Consider the following 23,744-nt stretch of genomic DNA (forward strand, 5'->3'; position numbering starts at 1 on the left):
TTGATACTACAACATAGATGAACTAAGAAGTGAGTCACAAAGGACCACATATTGCATTATTCCATTTATGGTAAACATGCAAAATACACAAATCTCTACAGACAGAAAGTAGATTAGTAGTTACCTAGGACTGTGAGGAATGTGGAGATTGTGGGTGAAGGCTAAGGAGTGAGGGGTTTCTTTTTTGGGGAATGAAAATGCTCTAAAATTGACTGTGGTTTTGGATGTACAACTTTGTAAATATACTAAAAGCCATTGAGTTGTACCTTTTAAATGTGTGAATTGTGTGATATGGGAATTATATATCACAAAAAATTGTTTTTCCTAAAAGAGAGAACTAAGAAAGGGCTTGAGAGACCTACTCAAGTAGCCGAGTTGTACATAGGTTGCTGGTGCCATTGCTTTCCTAAACTAGAAACACTGGAAGTGTTTCAAAGCCAGACCCATAGAAGAACCCCACTGGAATCCCAGATCTGGGATTAGGTACTTTCAAGGCCTGCAGTTTGCTGGACTTCACCCAGCATGGAGCCAGTCACCAGCCTGTCTTTTCTGATTAGAGACAATGGATAGCTATGAGGTGTTACAGCCTGGCTAACATATAAATGTGATTTTCTGCCTGAGCAAATTCCACTCTAATTAAGTAAAATACTTTTAAATAATTATCAAAACAGGGCTACTACTCAGTTGTCTCAAAACATAGAAATGGCAGGATTTTAATGCTTGAGGGTTTCCCAAAGTGGGTTGAACAGGCTCTTGGTTTCCTGAATCCAGGCAGAGAGAAGTCTTTCAACTGTCAACTCTGCATTGATTCGATTCATCTCATGGCCCAGTGGCTACAAACTGGTGTATTTGCCACAGCTAAAGTGGAATTTGTAATGCAAGACTATATAGTAGGGCTAAATACAAAGAAGTAAACAAACACAGTGCCTTTATTAAGAACTATTGATTTGAACTCTTTAAAAGAAAAGGCAAATTTTTTTTGCTAACTGCATTTATGAAAATAGAATGCTTTCCTGAGGCTGAGGAAGGTAGAGGGAAGGGGCACACATTGTGAAAATCATTCCTCAAACCATAACAAATTGAAAGCTGTGGTTTAATATATAACCCAGATGGTCAGTTTTACAATGATTCTACGTTTACAGTATCTTTCTTTTTTTTCCTGGGGTATTATATTTCACCTGGCAATAGTTCTTATTCTGGTTTCCCTCCAGCTGCTTTTCAGAGGCAAAAATGTATATTACTTCATCTTGTGGTTTAATCTCGGTATACAGAGCGTTACATCAGCAGCAATGATTTCTTGTAATCACCTCTGCCCTGTAGCAAGGTCCTTAGGGAGGTAGTATTTCATGCATCATAATTTCACCACCACCAAGAACGGTCATCACTTAAATAGCTACAGTGGTGGTAGTAAATGAGGACAGACACTCCCACCCATCCCACCCATCCCACCCAAACTCCATTCTTCACTGTATAAAACATGATGATGTGAACATATTCACATTCACTCCACCATCTGCCATCCTGAATCCTAAAAGCTTTCAAATTTGATCCCGAGCCTTATAATAAGATAATTTTATTCTTTTCTAATTCTTGTGAATACTGGTTGCTATGAATCTAGACTGTCACCAACACTTCTGGAATTTTAGTTAGGAATAAACTGTAGATCCAAACAAATATAAGGATCCTATTTTAGTAAAATGCTTTCTACTATGTAGCTGCAACAAATAATCTCAGAACCAACTCTTGCTCACCAGTTTTGCGTGGCCAACATTAGATATCAAAGAATGTAACCTTGCAAAGAATCATCACCAAAGAGAAAAAAAGGAGGGGGGGGACAAGGAACTTAGATTTGGGTTCCATTATCTTTTCTCAGTGGGCAATGTACAAGGCAACTTATATACACTCTTTCAAAGAGCATGATTTTCTTTAAGTCACTACCGAAGAACACCTTGATAGTCAACATTATGGAGAATTTGGATTTTGTTAGTGCCTCACAAATCCCATTGATGAAATTACAACTGTGTTAGAAAGGAGAAGAACAGGCATATTATGCTTATCACACATAAAGCAGGAAAGTAAAACTTGGCAGAGTCAAAGACAAGTCAGTTCCCAAGCAGGAAGCAAAATACTGGCCTGTATTCCTTTGTTCCAGGGCCTAGCCCACACAGGGATGGTTTTATGTTTCTAGCAGTGGTTCCTTGCCTTTGATCCATTTGCCTCTGTAAATAGAAGCCTCTGCTAGACATAGGAAAATACTTCTAGGAATCCTGTAGCATGACATATTAAAGTCTTAGAGGGGAAATATTTGTCAGTATTTTACCAGTAACCTGGTCTTATAGTCTTATGGGCACAAAAAGGCTATTCGTAACTCATTTCCTTTTCACTGCTCCAGGCCCACTAACCATCCTGATCCATCCTGTTCCTACCAAAAACTCGGCAGACAAGCTTTAAGGTAAATTTCCTAACTGAGCCTCTCGTGCAAACTCTAGAGACAGACACAGTAACAAAGGAACACTTGACCATTGGAAGCTCCATACTGCTATGGGTCTGTCAAAGAATTGCCTCTAAAAAAGGGCTTAAGTAAGGATCTCATCAACAGTTCACAGGGCAAATCAACCTCAGGATCTTTGCAACTGCAATTCCCTCAACCTGGACTTCCTCCAGTTTTTCCATGCCCAATTCCTTCCCATGGTCCCTTGGATTTCAGTTTAAATATAACCTCCTCTTAAGGAATTCTCTCCTCCTCCCACCACAAAACACTCTATCACATACGTACTGACTAAACATCTTAACTTAGACAAAATGTGAATTTTTTGCTTCAATAAGAAAAGTGAACCTTTATGTTTACCCCATTCTGCTCTCCCAAAGGGAGAAAAAGATTAAGGTACCATCGTGTTGTTTATGTTTACTTCCTTCCCTGACACTGTGCTTTTTGTATGATATCATCACTTTAACAACCGACATATAAATGCTTAAATTGACCAGAGAGTTATGGAATTCATTGCCAATTACCACCCTCATAATCTATCTACCCTTGAGCAAACCAAAGGGGGGCCCTCATCTGACAAGCACCAAATTATTAATATTTAACTTCTGGCTCTGAAGCCTGTCTAAGTGCAGAACTGAGGGAAATCACAGCCTGCAAAATTTCAGCCTAACCACCAAGGGATACTTAGTATGCTCAACTTGTTTGCACGGTTCTTTACTTACAATTTCGTGTTTGGCTTTCTTTTTCCTTTAACTAAGTGAAATTAACATCATAGAGCTTGCCCACTCTGTAGGCGGACACTTCCACAAGAGGGAAACTCAGAGGAATGGAAATGACCATATTCCAGACAGCCAAGTCAACAACACTATGGCCCTGACCTGAAGGGCACAGAGCCAGAACTAAGAAGGTTCCACATCTTGATGTGACTAAACCATTGCCTTCTGAACCTCAGTGGACATCCAAAGGGCCTGCCGAGCTGAGCTTACACTCTCAAATGCAGAGCTGGCGCCAACTCCACTTACAAAAGGGACCAAACAAGTGGCAGAGTTTTTGCTCCTTCCTTTTACATTATTTTAAGTATTAACATTTATAAACATTTCTGTGCCAGATTAAAAGTGATCAACCATTTAAAAATTTAGAAAAGTGGCGTTGTCTTATTAAACTTTTAAAAGGAAAGATGCATTTTAAAAGGAAAAATTGCAGCAGACCAGGAAGCAGCCAAGTGAAATCAAGTCCTTGAGGCTCTCCTATAACCAGCCTGAACTGGAGACAGATTACCCAAAGCAACAGCTAATCCCCACATTAGCCATTGGAACCTTGTCAGACTTGCTCTTTGGGGCCAACCTCAGCTCCTCTTTGGTTTGGCGTTCTCACTAGCAGTGCAGAAAGCATTGCCATTGGCCATTAGCCCATTGTTGAACTATAGGTCTCTGTTACTATAAACACCCAAGCCCCTGTCAGCCGAAAACAAACCAAACTGTGTAAAATAATTTTAAAGAGATTTATTCTGAGCCAAATTTGAGGATAATGACCCGGAGCCACGGCCAAGAGGCCTTGAGCAAGTGGACTCGCTGTGGCTGGGTTACAGTTTGGTTTTACACATTTCAGGGAGACAGGGGTTACAGGTAAAGTCATAAATCAATACCTGGGACTCACACATCTGTTTGGCCCAAAAAGGTGGGCCATCTCGAAGCAGGGGCTTGCAAGTTATAGGTGGGTTTAAAGTTTCTTTGGCTTGTAATAGGTTAAAGACATGAAGCTTGAAGCTTTGTCTAAAGGCTTGGAATGTTTTAACACAGTTGCTGTTTATCAGAGATAAGCCACTGGACATACATTTGTTGAGTAAATTGAGGACCTGCAGGTTTGTCTTGCATACCCTTATGCCTGTTAATGGGTTACAAAGGATGTCCCCAAGAAGGGAGGGGGCATGATGAGGCATGTCTGACCTCCCTCCTCCTGGCAGGCAATTTAGTTTTAGGGTATTCCTTGGGCCACTAGGGGGTCCATTCAGTCAGCCCTTGGGGGTTGAGCCTTAAATTTTTATTTTAGTTCACAATTCCCCCCTTTTGGCCAAGATATGTCAGAGACAGCATCTATGGCCAAACTTTCTTTTTGTCCCATCCGTTGCCAGGGTGGTGTGGCTACCTGCCCTGGGTCCATCTAGTCCCTCGGTGGGACCCTTGTGGCCAGGAGGACTGAAGAGCCGAAATGGAGTTTACAGCCAATTAGATATTTTAGCCCAAACAGGGCTGGAGGTAGACAGGCACTCATCAACACTTTAAAACCCTCTAGGTGACATAAGCGTAAAATCAAAAAAACCAAAGGCAAGGCTACAAAAGTAATTTACCTATAAGTGTTGAGCTACTATATTCTTGGGCTTACTGGTAGACTTCTAGCAATGTAAGCATCATTAACATTTAAGGAAAGGGAATTTAAAGACTTACTGTGTCACAATATTTTAGTCTCTTTAGTAATTTATGTTAAGGTGGCTGATAAATTACTCATTACATTTCCTTTTTTATAAATCCATAACTGAGAAAAATTATACTCAGGAAGTTCTAAGTCTATAGGAAACAAGTATTTCAGTTAGTATTTCTTTAGGCTTCTGTGTGCCCCTCCTAGATCTGGAGGGTCTAAACTAATTCCATCCCTCAGAATCAGCCCTTACAATCTCACAGGACCCCCTCTTCCGCGATATAAGTCCCTGGGCCTAGACAGAGGATGTTTGAACAGGGCCTTGGCAGATTCCATGGTTCTAAGGTCCCAGAGATCAGGGAAACTTGCTATTTACTTAAAATTTGTCAGGACTCTAGAAAACAAAAGAATTAGTAATGTAGCTACACTCATGGTCATATCAGTTTTTTAATTAAAATTGAAGTCCTGAAGTTTGTTTTGTTTAGTCCAATGGTATATAATCTCCAAAGACAGTAGAAACCAGTATTCAGGTGGATTTGTCAGTCCTTTCCATGACTTTACTGGAAGAAGCCAACTTTGGACTTAGCCAGAAAGAACCACTTCTTGAGATGAATTAAAGTGAAATAACAATTTTCTAAAGATGATGGAACTTGGCTAGCCATGGTTAGAGACAACTGATAAAACAAATTGGTTATTTTTGTGGCATATAGCAACTTACATAATAATCATAATTATTACTGATAACACACACCAAGACATGTCAATATTTTACAATACTGGAATATATATTAATAACATAGCCCAAAGAAAGTTAAATGCCATTTTATATTTGACAATGTTTCCTGTATGGTTTTGATATACTAAATAAATCTAATGTCTGCCTTAGACTTTTAGTGGCCCTGATATATAAAAAGCTAGTTTAAGGTCAAAAGGCTGGATTTAGAATTTCAGTTTTGGAAAAGTTGTCAAATATCAAAGGCTTAAAACATTTGTTCCTATACAATCACAAACCACTATAAAATAAGGGTCATTTATTCAACCAAGAGATAGTCATCAAAAGACTCTAAAGGTGATAAAGTTATATGGGTGTAAATCTTAACCCTTTTAAAGTTTAGTTTTTCCAGTTAGTCAAAACCTAATAGAGAGAGCACAGGTATTATCTGATAAAGCATAAAATCTTTGTTTCTTTAAGGTCAATTACCAAAATTAAAGAAAAATCTTTTGCAGTGCGTTACTTTTTTAAATTAAAAGGGAAACGTTATAGAATCAAAATGAGTACATCATGTCATTTCATTAAGAGTAAATTATTAACAGAAATCTTTGTTTTAGCCAAAATTCCTTAATAAATTCCCTTTCATAAACTTTATCCCAACCTGCACGTATCATACTTCTCTACAAAACATGCCTAAAAACTTTCTGTTTTGTCCTAACATTCTCTTTTCCTAAATAACCAATCATTTTATGACAAAAAATTCCATGCAAGATCCTTTCTTTACATTATTCTTTCTGTTTAACCTTTCTTACCAAAAAAATATATTTCTATATTCATTGCCTTTTTACATCCTTTTCTTATTCACAAGTGGAATTTTGTTTTTATTTTCTTCCTAAATTGATTTTAATTCAACCTTTAAATAACCTCTGAATTAGACAAAGTTATACATATTTTAATAAGAACACATTGTTTCTCTTATAATTTTTCTTATTAAAGACATCTTATTCTTTGGTACACCTTATATATATACAATTACATGCATTGAGTAGAATTCTTATTTTTAGTAACCTTAAATTTTAGTGAAAGCTTAAAAAGCAGGAAGTCATGAATTGTTAATCATAAGACGCTTGCCGTCATGAAGCAAGATTGCAGGTTACTATAAAATTATAGCCAAACTGATAATTCAAATATATATATTTTTAAAAAACCAAAAATCCTATTCTTTAAGAGAGAGGAGACTCAGTTTCTCAAACAAGTATAAGACCTAATAGACAGACTGAAGTACAAGTTAATAAGGAGGCTGAATCTTTGACTTTCCTTCCCTTTCTTTTTGCAGTTTATTAAAAGGTAAATAAAAAAGTTTTGTTATTTCTATTAATATCATATGACAATCCAGTTCAAAAAAGAAAACCAAATTTCATTGTATTAGTGTATTAATGATAAAGTTAATTTTAATAAAATCTTATAAACAAATCCATTTAATTTTAACCAATTTCACTGTAATAAGTTAAGACTTTTATAAACCTTTTATAACCTTTAACTTTTACATCCACTTAATTTCTAATGACTATTTACATATTGAATTTTAAAGTAGTTTCAAAAATCAATAAGTTAGACAAAATTATCTTTTAACAAAATACTTACATCTTATAACATTTTTATTTAAAAAAATTTTGTATAGAATTGTTTTCCTTTCATCTAGAAGCTTTAATTACATATACGGATGACAATGTCAACTTAGAAAAACCTAGGAAGTTAAAGTAACTTTGAACTGTTAGTCACCAATTTTATTAGCATTTCTAAATAGAAAAATAAGATAACAAGGTATAAGCTTAAACTTACGTTTAAGTGTTACAGCAAGTTTACAGCGAGTGGTCCCGAGGACAAACTGAGCGGCACACGGAGAGTCACAGAATTGGGCTCAGAGGGGTCTCGCCACCAAATTCTGAGCCCCGTCTACCCAATTTTTCCCATTTTTATTAAGTTGGGGTGATCCAAGGAGTGGGGTCTCAGGTGACTAATGCCCACCAGGTAATAGGTTAGGTTACTTTCTGCACCAGGTAATAGGTTTAGTGTTATGCTGATGTGCCAGGTGTTAGGTTAGTAATATGCTAATATACCAGGTGTTAGGCTAGTATTATGCTAATGTAGGTCTTCCGTTAGGGGTGGGGGTCTCCAGTGACCGCTGTGCTAACTAACAGATGGGGGTTTTCCTTATCAGAAGGACTAATGTTGTAGTATTTTACCTTATAAATGATCCAGACACTTTATGATTATCTTTTTTAACTTAACATAATGACTTTAAGATTTTAAATTATATGAAAATTTCATTTGTATTTCATTTATATTTACCTACTTTATCTTATTCATTTATTTATCTTAGCAGTTTACTTAGATTCCAGCTATTAGTTTTAGTTACTTTTCTGTTTACCATTTTTATACCCTGTAAATTAGATAAGTAACACAGAACAGGGATTAAAATAGTTTTAGTTATTGGGTTGTTTTTTAATTTTAAACTCATAAATCTTACCCAGAAAAGCAAATGAGTATTTCAATAAGACTTTTTATTTTAAACAAACATAACATCACTTTTAAACTTTATAATCATAGTAGACATTTTAGAATATCTTGTTTCAAGGCATTAATTAGATCCTTCCAAAACATCATGTCCCCAAACAAAATCTGTTGACATCATAGGGATCAAAGTGTCCCTGGCCCCCAAAGTTTGGGAGCAAAGGCCACTGTTCCCATAAAGACCTGCTGAAAATTTACTGACATGAAGATCAATAGGAGAAAGAATTAAAACTTTATACACGGACGCCTTCAGAATGAACACTCAAAGATGCAGGGGAAATTGTCCTTTTTTTTACATTTAAAGTATGGACAGTCCCATAGAAATATGATCAGACAAAAAGGGTGTGAACTAAATCTAACAGGCTGAGTGGCAGAACCAGCAAGGCTTTTATATTTAGATTTTGCTTGGCCTTTCTGAGTGTACATTTCTTCCTTCTGGGTGCAGGGCAAGGCCCTTTCTGATATGGGGTTTTACAGTAAAACAAAGTAAAAACAAAATAGGCCAGATAATTACTTTATGGCCATTTTACATAGAATCATTTTAGGTTTTATGGCTAGCTTTCAGAAAAAAGGGGTTCTGGGCCGAACGACCTGCCTTGGGTAGAGGGATTCTAGTTTTTATGGCTCGCTTTGGGGAAGAATTGGTACAAGAGGCAGGCAGACAAGGCAAGGTCAGAAAATTTTTGCTTCTGAAGCCTTCATTTTAAATTAGTTTTCTGAATCCCATCAACATAAGATCACCTGACTGTAGACTGAGAGAAAAAAAAAAACCTTCAGCACCAATCCTTAGCACCTCAAACAATGATACAAAGTAGCACCATGCCTTTTACATAAGGATCAAGATTAAGCTGTTTTGAAAACAATCTAAACAGTCTCAAAACAACAATTTTTGGGGGGGAGGTGTAAACTTGAGTGCATGCAATATTTATAAAGAGTAAGACTATTTTGAGATTCTCTTTGATTTTAACCATCATTCACTTTTCATCTAAAGATAAATTACTACACAAAAATTAATAATTTAGAAACTTTTTCCCTAGGCATAAACTTTATTACAGCAACATAATGTACACATAACCGGCTAGCTTATAAAGAGTGGGACAAAGATGGACAAGACCAAGGGGAAAACTGAAGCTTCCAATTTAAGCTCTTCTAACTACAATTTCTAGGACAACTTTGAATCCCTAACAGTACTGTTAATATCAGATGATAGTGAGTTAGAAATACCTTTTGTGTACCTCTCTATAGACATTGAATCAGTGGAAGTAAACTATACCTGCAGTTAGGGTTAAAAGACCAAAACCAAAATATTTTCATACACCTTGACCATAAGTTTGTTGTTTTTTTTTTTGCTCTACTTCCTGTTTTATTTATTCTAATTTGCTGACACTTAGGCACATTTGCATTTTTACCTTAAAGTTAAACACATAGGTATTTTTGTTGGCAACTCAGATTTAGTGATTATCATTAGACCAAATATTAAATTTACTTTACTTATCAAAAATCACACATTATTTTGTCTTTGGCTGAGTTTATATTTTTATAACCTTTATGTCAAATCTTGACACCTGAAGAACATAAAAATGTCCAGTAAAACCCAGGCAAAAACAAATGTATACTGACAATTTGAAAGTATTTTTACTAATACTTTACTAATAACACCTTTTTATTTTTTAATAATAACCCAGCTTATTTACCAAAGATTACTAAATTCAAGTGAACCATTTGGGTTTAACTTATGAGCGCTCCCTTACATTTAAGCCAGTCCAGAACCATGTAAGCACAAACATATAACACATGGACAGACACAAAACATACTTAAACATATACACTCTCACTCACACACACACACACACACACACACACACACACACACACACACACACACACACACACACAGAAAGTGCTAATAAATTTTACCCTAGAACTCTACCCATGAGATGGTAACACAAACTCACCAGACTGTAAAAGACAGCTGGATCCAAATGTCCTCTGATGAAACTGGAACTTGTTCACTGGCAAACTTTAGTTGCCCTGATAGGTAACCTAATTAGTCCTGTGGAGCAAAGTTTTCGGTAAAGCAGTTTCCACGGCAGTTTGATTAGTTGTTAAAAAAAATACCTTTACCCTTTTTTTTTCTTCAGTTCAAAATGAGTTTTTAAGGTTTGCATTTTAGCTAGAACTGGCTGCAGGATCTCCAGGTAGCCTTTCAATTGTAAATACCGTAAACAATGAGTTATTTTAACATCATTAGAAAAAGTTAGCAGGTTTTAGAGTAGCCAGAAGAGAGAGAAATAGCTTGAGACATTTTAACTCTATAGTGGTAGGTTGACAATTTCAGCTCTGAATTTTCCTTGATGTAATTTGCCCTTCCATAAAAACTTGTGCACAAGAATTAGCTATAACCAGCTGGAGCCCTAGAAAAACCTGGCATGCCTTTGAATCTTTTCATTTACAAAACTACCTGCAAGTAGAGGTGCCACAACACAACTGGGATGCCCAAAGGGGGTCATTCTCCTTGTCTTTCCTTAATTTTAAAGGATTTCCCATTTTTCTTTAAAAGAAGCAACCGAACTGTAATACAGGGTTTGGTGTCGTGGATCAGAGTGTGCTGATTGTAGGTGGGGCTCCTCAGTGTCTCACCACTGAGTCGGTCCCACCCTCTTACGTGTCTCAGTTTCTCTCTTGGAGGTCTAGTACCTCCGAGAGGGCTCAAAATTCCAAATGATCAGCTCTTTTAAGCCACCGGACATAGATTTTTTTGTGTAAATTGAGGGCCTGTAGGTTTGTCCTGCATACCCTTAGGCTTGTTAATGGGTTACAAAGGATGTCCCCAAGAAGGGAGGGGGGCATGATGAGGCATGTCTGACCTCCCTCCTCCTGGCAGGCAATTTAGTTTTAGGATATTCCTTTGGCCACGAGGGGGTCCATTCAGTCAGCCGGTGTGGGGGTGAGCCTTAAAATTTTATTTTAGTTCACAGCTAGATGAGAGACACAGGAAGAGCCATGACAGCTAGTTTCAGCCAAACCATGGTGATAGCATAGACCCTGAGAGACAGCATTGCCAGGAGGTCAAAGCTTGTCTTTCTCAGAGCCATCTTCTGTCAGAAAAAAAAAGGCTAGGACACTGGGTGCTAAGAGCCAGCCATCTTTTAAACAGGCCACGAGCAGCTATAAGTTCCAAGATGGGAGGCATTTCCCCCACCCCCTCAGAAAGCCTTCAGAAATGCAGTTCAGTTGGAGCCCCTTTCCTCCCTCCTTGGAATGTGGTCAGACAAGACCTAATCTCTCTTACTGGGTGGTCTTCAGTGAAGCCCAGCTGGCTTTTCTGTTTCCTCTGAACAAAATCCCACAGTCTGCTAACAGGCAGCCAAACGATCTCCCTAGGCTTAATGGTCCCCATTCTGGATGCAAATGGCAGGGTAGCTCAGAATAAATGGCCTGCTGAGGGCAAGAAAGTCCTTCTAACTCTTCTGCTCACACCTTCAGATTGACCCTAGGCTCACACTGTTTCTTTATAGTCAGTCCTTAATTCTTTATGCTAACAGAGGGGAATGATGTCAAGGAGTGTCTAGAAAAAGAGATGATGAAAGGATAATTCGTACTGGGTGGCAGACTATGTTCAATGATGGCTTCACAAAATCACCATCCCGATCAGATTTTCTTTAATGGATCATGAAATAAGTTGCCTTTCCTGGTTTGGCACTGGCAGGGAGTCTTTAATGAGATGTGTGAAATAGGAGGAGGGGCTCCTGTGACCAATTCTCCATAGTCAACCCTAGCAGACTGGACTTTTGCAGGACTAGCAGCACATAGGACCAAAGGTCATTATGCAAACACTAGCTAATCTCTTAATGCAAATGCCTAGCACATTCACCTGATCCCATAGGCACAACCATAGTTTAATGTCATAATAGAAAATAAAAGGTGAAATGTGATTTTCAAATTAGCTACACCATAAAGTCACATAATCTCTCTGCTCTGAACAAGTCGATTTCCATGATAAAACTTCTAATTTGGGGACTTCTAAGAAGACAGAGAACAGCAGCAACCTAAGGACCACCCTGTGGAGTTTTTCCTTAAGTAAAATAGAGGTTTCATGTTAGTTATTCCTTGACACTTACAGGAGCTGAAAAACTAAAGAAAATGTGAAACTATTGAAAAGAAATATTTTGTGCAGCTTCCCTTTCTTAACTGCCACACACAACCCTCTGATAATGCACCTGAAGGTACCGTTTTTACAACTTTGATCTTCCATTAGCAAATTCCTTCAAGTCAAATGCACTTCGTTTTTCCCCTCACTCTTGAGTTTCAAATGGTCACTGGAAATCAAAGCAGAACTGGACGCTCAGGCTACACAACAGCCATCCAAAGTGTGACTTGCTCTGCTGCTGTTGGGGAGCATTTCAGTGGGCAAATTTCTGTCCTTGGAAGCACTTCTTCTCACTCAACTGAATGAAAGCTGCCTGAACACATTTGAAAACCTGAGTTACCTTTTAAGGTTTCATTTGATTGATCTTCCCAGCCTTTCTCTCTAGAGAGAGCCAGCTGTAAGCATTAGTCAGCATACGGAAAACCCTAGAAAAATGAACAAAGAATAACTCCCGTCATGAGTTGCCAAATTAAAGAGGGAGGCAAACAAACTCTCCCAAATGTCAACAGACTTCAGCATTCTCCCCTGAATGAAGCCACACTCCAGCAGTGGAAGGCAGATGGTAGGAGACTGGATGAAGACTGGAAAGTGGCAGGGACGTAAGAATTCCTGGAATAAATTCAGCCCATCCATCTACTCACCAAAAGGATAGGATGCTTTCCTCTTCTCTCCATCTTCCGAAGTCCAGCCATCTCAGATAGAGTAGGTCTCAGCAAACACAGTGGGCTCCTTTGGTAAGGTAGAAACAAAAATGCCTAATCCTGACAGCGTGTCATTCTCCTGCAGCCTCCCCAGGCAGTGTTGCAAGACCGGCTGTATCCTATGCCCAGGACAGGCCCAGCGTCAGCGATGCTTACACCTCAGTGAAAATGTGCACTTCCTAACCATCTACCAAACCCCAGCTGAAAGCACAGCAAGAGAAATCTGAAGGAAAAAGGAAATGACAATCAATCTTTTAGGGATAGGATGTGTAACAAACTGTTGCTGAACGTACACTAAAATTCTCAGTAAGTCAAATGGAAAAAGAAATTGAGCAAGGTATTTTGGACTGACTGGGCCCAGACTAGCTAATATTTTGATTAGAAGACAGTGAGGCATCTCATCTGCCAGAGAATCTGAAAGAATGGATATCAAGTTATTGGGGTTTTACCCGAAATGACATGAAAAACCTTGTCTGGTCCAAGAGCAAACAGTCTTGGCCTGTCGATGCCTGGCTAACTAACTGGCTAGATGGATAAATGGATGGCTCGATGGAAGGAACAATATCTATAGGCAGCCCTGTCTGCATGGGCTGGCCCTGAATACTGGTCCACCACCACTCAAAGCCCTTGGCTCCTCAGGCCTCACATTGTTTTGCCCCTGACTCTGCTCCTACCCAATATAAAGGAAATCTAACAACAGAAGGGTGGTTGCTTTATCCTACATTGAAAGCCTCTCAACAACAGAGTGGCGTGACCAGAGATGTATTTGAGAGATATCTTCTTGGCTACAGTGTAGAGAATGTAGTGGAGGCTAAAGAGCCAGGTAGACTAGACGAAAACTATTGCAATAATCTCTGCAGAAAACTGTGAAGCCTTCAGCTAAAGTGGTGACAAAAGAAACAGACATGAGTGGTTATAGTTGGGACAGGGAACATGGAGTCAACAAGACCTGGTGATGGATTAAATTTTGGAGACGAGGCAGAGACCAGGGTCTAGACCTTTACTACTCAAAGTGTAGTCTACAGACCAACAGCATCAGGCTCACCTGGGAGCTTGTTAAAAATGCAGAATCTCAGGCCCCACCCCCGACCTACTGAATCAGAATCTTCATTTAAACAACATCTCTAGGTGATTTATGTGCACAGTAAAGTTTGGAAAGTGTTGGTTTAGAGAACACTCAGGTTCCTGAAAAGCTGGCTATAGTGCCATCCACTAAAAGACAGAAAATTAGGCTTGACTTTTGATGATAAGAAAAACCCCGGCCGGGCACGGTGGCTCATGCCTGTAATCCTAGCACTCTGGGAGGCCGAGGCAGGTGGATAGCTCGAAGTCAGGAGTTCGAGACCAGCCTGAGCAAGAGCGAGACCCCGTCTCTACTAAAAATAGAAAGAAATTATATGGACAGCTAAGAATACATATAGAAAAAATTAACCAGGCATGGTGGCGCATGCCTGTAGTCCCAGCTACTCGGGAGGCTGAGGTGGGAGGATCACTGGAGCCCAGGAGTTTGAGGTTGCTGTGAGCTAGGCTGACGCCACGGCACTCACTCTAGCCCGGGCAACAAAGCGAGACTCTGTCTCAAAAAAAAAAAAAAAACAAAAAAAAAACAAAAAAAAAAAACCCCACCTATTACTTAGCACAGCAGACACCTGGGACCCCCACCCCTCACGGAAGACCCACATTACCATAATACTAACCTAACACCTGGCACATTGGCATATTACTAACCTAACACCTGGCACATCAGCATAACACTAAACCTAATTACCTGGTGCAGGACACTAACCTAACCTATTACCTGGTGGGCATTACACACCTGAGACCCCTCCGCTTGGTTCACCCCAACTTAATAAAATGGGAAAAATTGGGTAGATGGGGGCTCAGAATTTGGTGGCGAGACCCCCTCTGAGCCCGCCGGCGAATAAACCTTGATTCTCCGACTCTCCGTGTGCCGCTCGGTTTGTCCTCGGGACCACTCGCTGTAACACTTGCTGTAACATTGACAGGTTGGATTTATGGTGCTAGAAAATTTTAATTTTGCTTATTCAACATACAATAATTGACTATAATGGGCAAACACACTGGGAAGACAGACATGAAAGACATAGTCTCTGACCTTAGAGAGCTCCTATCTGGTAAAAAACAAAAAACCAGGCAATTACAGTATAGCATGGTACGTGCCATGTTTGAGGTATTCACAGGTTACAAGTTGCGTAAATTACCCAAAAGACTGTTCACCTTCCTGCTTTCAACCTGGGGTCAAGAGCCAGTCAGGACCCTGCCTGGGCAGGCTCGAGTTGGTTGCTCAGTTAATGAGAAGCCCACAACACCCCTTGGTCAGACATGTCAGTGGCTTAGTCAGGACCCCAGGGCTCCTTTCCTTCAGAATGTGTGGTTGGAGGTAGGAGGTAGAATTTTTTATGGAGAAAATAATTTGGCTCATTAGATGCTGATGGGCTATCATTTCTCTCTGCTGCCTTACACGTCACATCTTTGAAAGGAGTAATGCTAGAAAGCTATAGACATAAAGCAGCATCTTCATTTTAACAAATAAATGCTCTTTCAAAAAACTGACTAGGCACATATGGAGAGTATTGCCTTGGCTCAACCAAAAAGGCTTTTTCTCTGTCCACAGATACCCAATGATGCTGGCTGCCTCCATTTATCCCACCTCTTCAAATTCACCTCACTACCAGCAAGTGAGAAAAAGCCTTTCAAGCCACATGCTGTGGTCCTTGTTTGAACCTGACCAGCATTTCAGGGCTCCTCCTTCTGGCAAAGCAACACTTTCTTCACTTTAACACCATTTTTCCCATCTCTGTTTACTGATGTTGCTAATCTCTGTTATTTGGTCCTTGTGTTTTGCTCCTTCAATGATTTATTTCTTGGCGATATATTTATCTTTACAAAACCATAGACTCTACTTATTTTGAGACAAGATGTTTCTCAATAGAGTTCAAAGTGCTTTTACAGCATGATCTAATTATCAGTCCACTATCTCCATGAGTTCAGTGATAGTAAGTATTCACTTCTGCTTCATCATTAAGGAGACTAAAACAGAGAGCACTATAGGAGTTTTGTCCAGAGTACTGAGCTGAGCATGGAATGGAACCCGGCGAACCTGGGTATCATTACCCCAAGGGATAGTGTGGTCCACCGCAGGCCCTCTCCATACGTAACAGCATTTGTAAATAGATAGCTCAGATGTGCAATAAAAAACCCAAATCTCTAGGCATCGGGGAATGTCCATAGAGCACCATAAAACTTTTGCATAGTCTGGATTTCTGCAGAAATGTAATTTTCCCCTCAAGCATACAATACTAGATTGCATATCTTGCAAAGATGACAAGATTTTTTACAATAACTATTCCCCAGTTAAAATCTATCATCGGGTAAAGCCTTGTTCTTCAGCTGCCCCACATCATCAGAGGCAAGCTACAATACCTAACGTCTTCCATTCAGGTATGGCACATTAGCTAAATTTCGCCTCTTCCCAATAAATCCAGCTCAGGTTGGAAACCAAGAATATTTATGAGACACACTGGAGACCATTCATAATCCCAATTTTCAGCTAATATATGCAAAAATCAGATAATATAAATGTTTTGAGGCCATTAAAACATTCCAAGGTAAGGGGAACAGCAACAATAGCTACAAAATCACAGCAGTTGACACATTTTAGGTTTTACGTAAGCATGTTTGAAACAGTGGATGAGTCATTACCAGATACCCTCCAATGTGTTCCTGTAAGCTTCAGGGAAAAATTACATAGAATCAATCCTTCGTTAGCCTAAAATGTAAAACATAGGTACCAATAATCACTGTGGTATTGTGACATATAATAAGAAATATACATTTTGGTCTTTTTCCCTCCTAAAACACTTGAAATCTCTGAAGTGATGTCTTTTTGTATGTTAATGAGATGAGTGGGGGCTGGGGGCTCCTGGATAGCCACAGGATGAGGGTGGGTTGCCAGGAGAATCAACCATTTGATGAGAAGGTTGAAACATTCAGCGGGATCCCCACCCCAACCTGGGGGGGATAGGGGCCCTGAAAATTGAGTTGATCACCAATGGCCAATGATTTAATCAATCATGCCTAATGAAGCCTCCATGAAAACCTCAAAAGACAGGGTTTGGAGCACTTCCATATGGGTGAACATATGGAGGTGACAGGAGGCTTTGCACCCCTCCCCACATAACCTTACCTTATATACCTTTCCATCTGGCTGTTCATCTGTATACTTTACCATATCCTTTATTAAATAATAAACCAGTAAATGAAAGTAACTATTTCCCTGAGTTCTGTGAGCTGTCCTAGCAAATTATCCAACCCGAGGAGGGGGTCACAGAAACTCTAATTTACAGCTGGCTGGTCAGAAATACAGGTGACAACCTGAGACTTGCCATTGGTGTCTGAAGTGGGAGGCAGACTTGTGAGACTTCACCCTTAACCTGTGGGATCTTCACTAACTACAGTAAGTGTCAGAATTAAATTGAATTGTAAGACACACAGCTGGTGTCAGAGAATTGGTCAGTGTAGGAAAAATTCACACATTTTGGTGACCAGAAGTGTTGTTCAAGTGTACAGAGAAAAAGAAAAACACTTTACTTTTTCTCTTACAACCACCTAATGGTATTCTTTGTTATTAGGTGGAAATGATTTAAGAGTTAATTTTAAATGAAGCAGCACATTTAGATATTAGCAAGAATCTCACAGTTTTTCTAATAACACTTTGACATTTTAGAATGAAACCAGAAAACTAAATAATGATTAAATAATATTTATTTAAACAGCCATTAATACTTTATAAAGCCCTTTCACTTACCTTCAGCATTTGTGCCTCAAAACAATCCCATGAGGTAGCATTCCCGTTTTACAAATGAGGAAATTGAAACTCAGAACTAGGTGTAGTGATTTCCCCAAAGTCTCATGATTAGTACCTGAAAGAGCTATCACTTGTACCCAGGTCTGTGTGACTCCAAATCCTGGAAATATTAAATAGCTGATTCTAGATTCTTGAGAAAAAATATCTCTATTAGTAATTTGACTGATTATAGATAATGCCCATAATATTAAATTTCTTACTCTAAAATTATCACTCTCACTTTTCCATGAACAACTGTGATTTGGAGAAATCTAAGCTTTGTAATGCTAATCTAAGCACTATAGAGAAAAGAAAAAAAAAAGACGAAGTAAATACAGACATTTAGGGGTTTTTTTTTCCAGCATACACACTTCATGGCAAAAATTTGCATTTATTCCCCACCACTCTTGGGCTTGGCACCTGCAAAGGGGAAGGAATGGGCACCCAAATCCCAAACTTGAGAGGCGCTCCAGATACCCCTCACTTAGGGCCCTAAAGTTGGGCCCAGGCCTTCACACCATTCTGCATGGTTTCCTCTTGTCAATCCATTCCAGGTTTAGCATTCCATTTTGACAGGAATAGCCTCTTCCCATCCTTTCTTTCTGTTATCATTTAGGTCCAGTTTCTCTGATTTTACCCTTAGCAACTAGCAAGGACGACTTATCTATGCATTGCAAATAAAATTTACTGCTTACATATTTAGAAATTATTTTAAGTGAGATAATTAGAAAAGGGACCTCAGGACTCCCAGTCTGTACCTGCAGTCCTGAGCTCCCAACCCACATATCCACTGTGGGTTGGGCATCTTGATATGGTGACTCCACAGTCTTCTGAAATTGTGCATGTGCAAAGCAACACTCTCTCACATCCCCCTGCTTACCACAGCTTCTTCTCCAATCTTCTCAAGGCAGAAACTTTGTTGCTTCTTGCATGCTCCCTCACGCTCATCCCCACCATCCATACCCTTGAGTCACCAAGTTCTTTCTATACTTCCTCCTAAATACCTCCAGAATCCATTCAGCTCTCTGCAACCCCACAGCCATGCCCCCAAGCCAAGCCACAGCCCTCTCTCCCTGGACTACTCCACAGCCTTCTAGCTGGACTCACTGCTGTGTTCTTGCCCCTCTCCAGTCCCCCTTTTCACACAGAAGCCAAAGTAATTTAGTAAAAACACAAATGAAATTACATTACTCCTCTACTTAAAAAGTCCCAATGCCTTCTTACTGCTCTCAAGTCCAAAAATGCATTGCATGCCCTACAAGGCTCTATGTGTCCTGGTTTCTATCAAATTCTGAGCTCAGAGATCTCATCCCAGGTCTTAAGTGCAAGCCATACTTTCTCTTGTAGCTCTGCCTTTACTCAAGCTGCTTCCTAAGGTTTTCGCCTGTTCTTTGCCTGGCTTTGGATCCGTGGGGACTCAACTCAGGTGTCATCTCCATCAGCACAGCCTTCTCTGGTTTGAGAGCCCCTTTTATCCACTGTCTCAGCAACCTGTGCTCACCTGTATCATAGCACTGATCACCCTATTTGCTTGTCTCCTCTCACTAGTCTAAGAACTCTCCAAAGTCAGTGCCTATGGCACTGTTAGCTCTATAACCCCAAGACTTAACACAGTGCTGGCACACAGTAGACACTTACATACTGAATGAATTAGTTCATGGTAAACATTCCAACTTAATCAAAACAGGCCATGTTACTAGGTCTATATCTCAGCATCGACCTGTTTTATGGGCCATTTTTGTTTCTGCTCATGCTGAGCATGTGGCAGCAGAGACTTCCAGATGATACATTGTCCCAGTTCTCCAAAACCAAATACCTGAAAAGGCATAGGAGGGATGGATGCAACCAAAGCAACAAAAGGTTGGGGCATATTTGATAAAAATATATGGATTTCAAAAATCTTATCTCTGGAAATAAAGAAAATGGAGCCACTATAGTCATTGATACACAGAGAAGTTGACTTGGTAAGATGAGATTTTTCAGCTAAAATCAGGTGTGCACAACACACAGTCTCAAAGGCTTAAAAAGGCAACCCAGATCATTCAAGCAAACAGAAATAGGTTAAGTAGACCTCCAGTTCTGGACAAGATGGCGTATACACATTTCTCTCTATTCCTCCAACTAATCATACATAGAAACCTCTGACAAGCCTATAGTCCTACCTACTCTGAAGACTGAGGCAGGAGGATCATTTGAGGCCAGGAGTTTGAGGCTCCCCTGAGCTATGAACGTGCCTATGAATAGCCACTGTACTCCAGCCTGACATAATACATAAAACAAGCATTAGAAGGCATTGAAGAATAGAAAAGATGTAAACATCAATCAAAAAAAAAGTATATTTGGCTATACTAATGTAAGATAGATAAAGCAAACTCTGGAACAAAGAAAATTACCAGGAATACAGGGGGGGCATTAAATAATGATAAAAGGGCCAATTGACCAAGAATACATAGCAATTCCAAATGTGTATGTAACAGACAACAGAAATGCAAAACATATAAAGTGAAAACTGATGGAAGTAAAAGGAGAAATAGACAAATATACAATTATAGTTGGAAACTTCAATAACCCTCTCAAAAATTAATTAAAAAGCTAGACAGAAGGTCAACAAGGATATGAGAAAACTCCAAATTACCATCAACCAACAGGACCTAACCAACGTTTACCCAACAGCAGGATCTAATCAACTCCATCCAACAACAGCATAATTCTTTTCAAGTGAACTTCTAAACTGTCGATGGGTCAAAAAGGAAGTCTCAAGAGAAATTATAAAATACATTAAACTAAATGAAAATAAAACACCCAAATTTGTGGGACACAGCTAATGCTGAGAAGGAAATATTTAGCACTAAATGGCACAGCCACTTGGAGAACAGATTAGCCATTTCTTATAAAACTAAACATGCAATTACTACATGACTCAGTAATTACACTCTTGGGCATTAATTCCAGAGAAATGCAAACTTACGTCCACACAAAAATGTATATATGAACATAGACAAGTTTATCCCTGTCCCTCCCCAATAAGCATGACAATAAACCCTGGAAATGGCTCAAGAGACAACCAAAGGATAAATATGAAAGGTGGTCAGAACAAAGTAAGCTGTTTTAGAACTCCAGGACATGGATAACAGCACAACAGCAGGGTGTCTTGCATCTCCCGATCCAACAGAGGAAGATCAATTGGGCCTGATTTTTCCCAACTCCCAATCTAGGAAACAGCCCAGGTAGGCCCATTCTTCTCCCAGATCAAATTGGGATCCCTGCTGTCAGGAGAGCCTACCACCACCATCTGCAAGGGGAATAGATTGGGAGCTTTACCAAAAATAAGCAGCTAGGAGATGCACTCTCATTTCCCAGTGAGCCTCAAGCTTCCCTTTTCTAGCAAGGTAAATGGGAGGAAACAAAAAGAGAAACCCAGCTACAGCAGGAGGTGACCCAGTATGGGCAGCCTCTTTGTTCCTGCAGGCCTGAGACTATCCTCCCCCACCTGGAGACACAAAAGAATGCAGGCAGAACTGGAAAAGGGGACCAAATCACAACTAGCAGACTGGTGCGGAAGTCCGTTAGTCCCTGAAGGCCCAAGATTTCCCTTGCCCCAGATACATCAGGGCAGGCAGACAGAACTGGAAAAAGGTACTCAGTCATAGGAAAAGGCTGGATACAGGATAATTCTTTGTCCCCATGGGCCTAAGACTCTCCTCTCCTTCCCAGAGACATCAAGGGTGGGTGTATAGAACTGAAAAAAGGAAGCCAGTTATGGTAAGTAGCCCCTTATTGAAAGTTATTTTGTCCCCACAGGCCTGAGACTCTCCTCTCTTGCCTAGAGACAGAGGGGCAGCCTGGCAGAGCCATCAAAAGGGACAGCTACAGCAAGCAACCAGGTCTAAGAAGCCTCTTAGTCCCCATGGGCCCAAGTTTCTCCTCTCCAACCCAGAGACACCAGGCTGGGGTGATACTGGTAAGGGGAATCCTAATATACCCCCTTCCTCCTCCTGGACCAAAAGACACCCAAGGGCCTGGCTTGGGGAAAGCCCTTAGCTTTCTCAGGCAGTACCAACAGAGACAAGGGAGAGTCCAATAATACTAGATAAATAGAGTAGACCAAAATAACACTACAAAGGCTCTGAAAATTAAACTCCCAATGGAACTACAGCCAAAAAAAGTAGGCTAAGACCTACATGCTCAACCTAAACAGGGAGACTGCTTGCTAAAATAAAAGATTTAAATAGGACCCAGAGTCCCCGAACATAATGTATAATATGTCCTGGATTCAATAAAAAAATCACCCATCATACCTAAAACCAAGAAAATTATAACTTCAATGAAAAAAAATAATCAACTAATGTCAGCACCAAGATGAATCAGATGCCAGAATTACGAGACAATTTTTAAAGCAGTCATCATAAGAATACTGCAACAATCAGTTACTAGAGCTCCGCTTCCAGGATGGCAGCATGAGGAGCTCTGCAGATCTGACCTGCAGTGAAACAACCATACTGGTGAAAATTATAAAATAAAATGGCCATTTAATGTCTCTGGAAATAATCCTTAATGCAGATAGCAAATGAGGAGAGATTTATTCAACAAAATCTACTAACCTTTGGTAAGAGGGAGCATCTGTGGCACCTGAGCCATGATCTGCTCCCTCACCCTCACCCTCACCCTCACCCAGCGGAGCCAGTACAGATGGGTGTTGACAAGAAGAGGCTCCCACAATCCCCAGCTCCCAGTCAAGAGCTATGGTGTCTCCCCAGAAAAGCCTTGCTTGGCTCTTTGTTGCAGAGGCTAAACTCCAGGCTACTGTGGCCCAGAAGTCAGGGGGCTCCCTTCCTCAACAATGTTCCCAGTCATAGGGTAAAGACTCTACTCTAGGCATCACAGAGCAAGAACACTGAGCCCCGTAACCATCATTTCACCTCACTATTAGTGAAAAGGTTCCATATCAGGAGAAGCAAACTGGGGAGACTAGAGGATGCTGACTCCATGAATGCCCTGTTCTTAAAGAATGAGTGTCAGTCTCAGAGAAGCAGACCCCTGTCCTTGCCTCCAACTCCATAGCAATGGCTCACAGATTGTACACTGAGAGAAAGCCAGGCCATAAAAATAGAGAGCTCCAAAGCTCTCCCCAAAAGAACTGACTGTTTATAATAGCATAAGGGAAGTTTAAGCCTAAAAGCACTGTAATAAAAAAATGGAAATTTCGGCCGGGCGCGGTGGCTCACGCCTGTAATCCTAGCACTCTGGGAGGCCGAGGCGGGTGCATCGTTCGAGGTCAGGAGTTCGAGACCAGCCTGAGCAAGAGCGAGACCCCGTCTCTACTAAAAATAGAAAGAAATGATTTGGACAGCTAAAAATATATATAGAAAAAAAATTAGCCGGTGGCGCATGCCTGTAGTCCCAGCTACTGGGGAGGCTGAGGCGGGAGGATCGCTTGAGCCCAGGAGTTTGAGGTTGCTGTGAGCTAGGCTGATGCCACGGCACTCTAGCCCAGGCAACTGAGCAAGACTATGTCTCAAAAAAGAAAAAAAAAATGTATAAAGACATCCACAGATAAACAACAACTGAGAGAACCTCATGCTACCAGTTCTGCACTACAAGAAATAATAAAGAAAAGTCCTCAGGCTGAAAGTAAGTAAGGTCAGATGGTAATTAAAGTCCACATGAAAGAAAAAAAGCTCGTATAGAAATAATTACGTAAGAATAAAAGACAGTATATATGCATATTTCTTCCCTTTTTTCTCTTAACAGATTTTAAAAAGCAATTATAAAATAATATGTATATAATTTTATTGTTGGGCACATAAAATATAAACATTTAATATATTTGACAATAA

General features: G+C 40.0%; 1 long non-coding RNA gene across 1 annotated transcript in view; it reads right to left on the minus strand.

The window, feature by feature from the left end:
• The window catches only part of LOC123628702, a 187,426-nt gene extending 177,254 nt beyond the window's left edge, over window positions 1-10,172 (minus strand). Inside the window, exon 1 of the long non-coding RNA XR_006731729.1 lies at window positions 10,145-10,172. This is a non-coding gene — a long non-coding RNA (uncharacterized LOC123628702). The remainder of the gene's footprint in view (window positions 1-10,144) is intronic.
• Window positions 10,173-23,744: the final 13,572 nt, after the last annotated feature.

Source organism: Lemur catta, chromosome X (assembly GCF_020740605.2).
Source record: "Lemur catta isolate mLemCat1 chromosome X, mLemCat1.pri, whole genome shotgun sequence".
Taxonomy (NCBI): Eukaryota; Metazoa; Chordata; class Mammalia; order Primates; family Lemuridae; genus Lemur; species Lemur catta.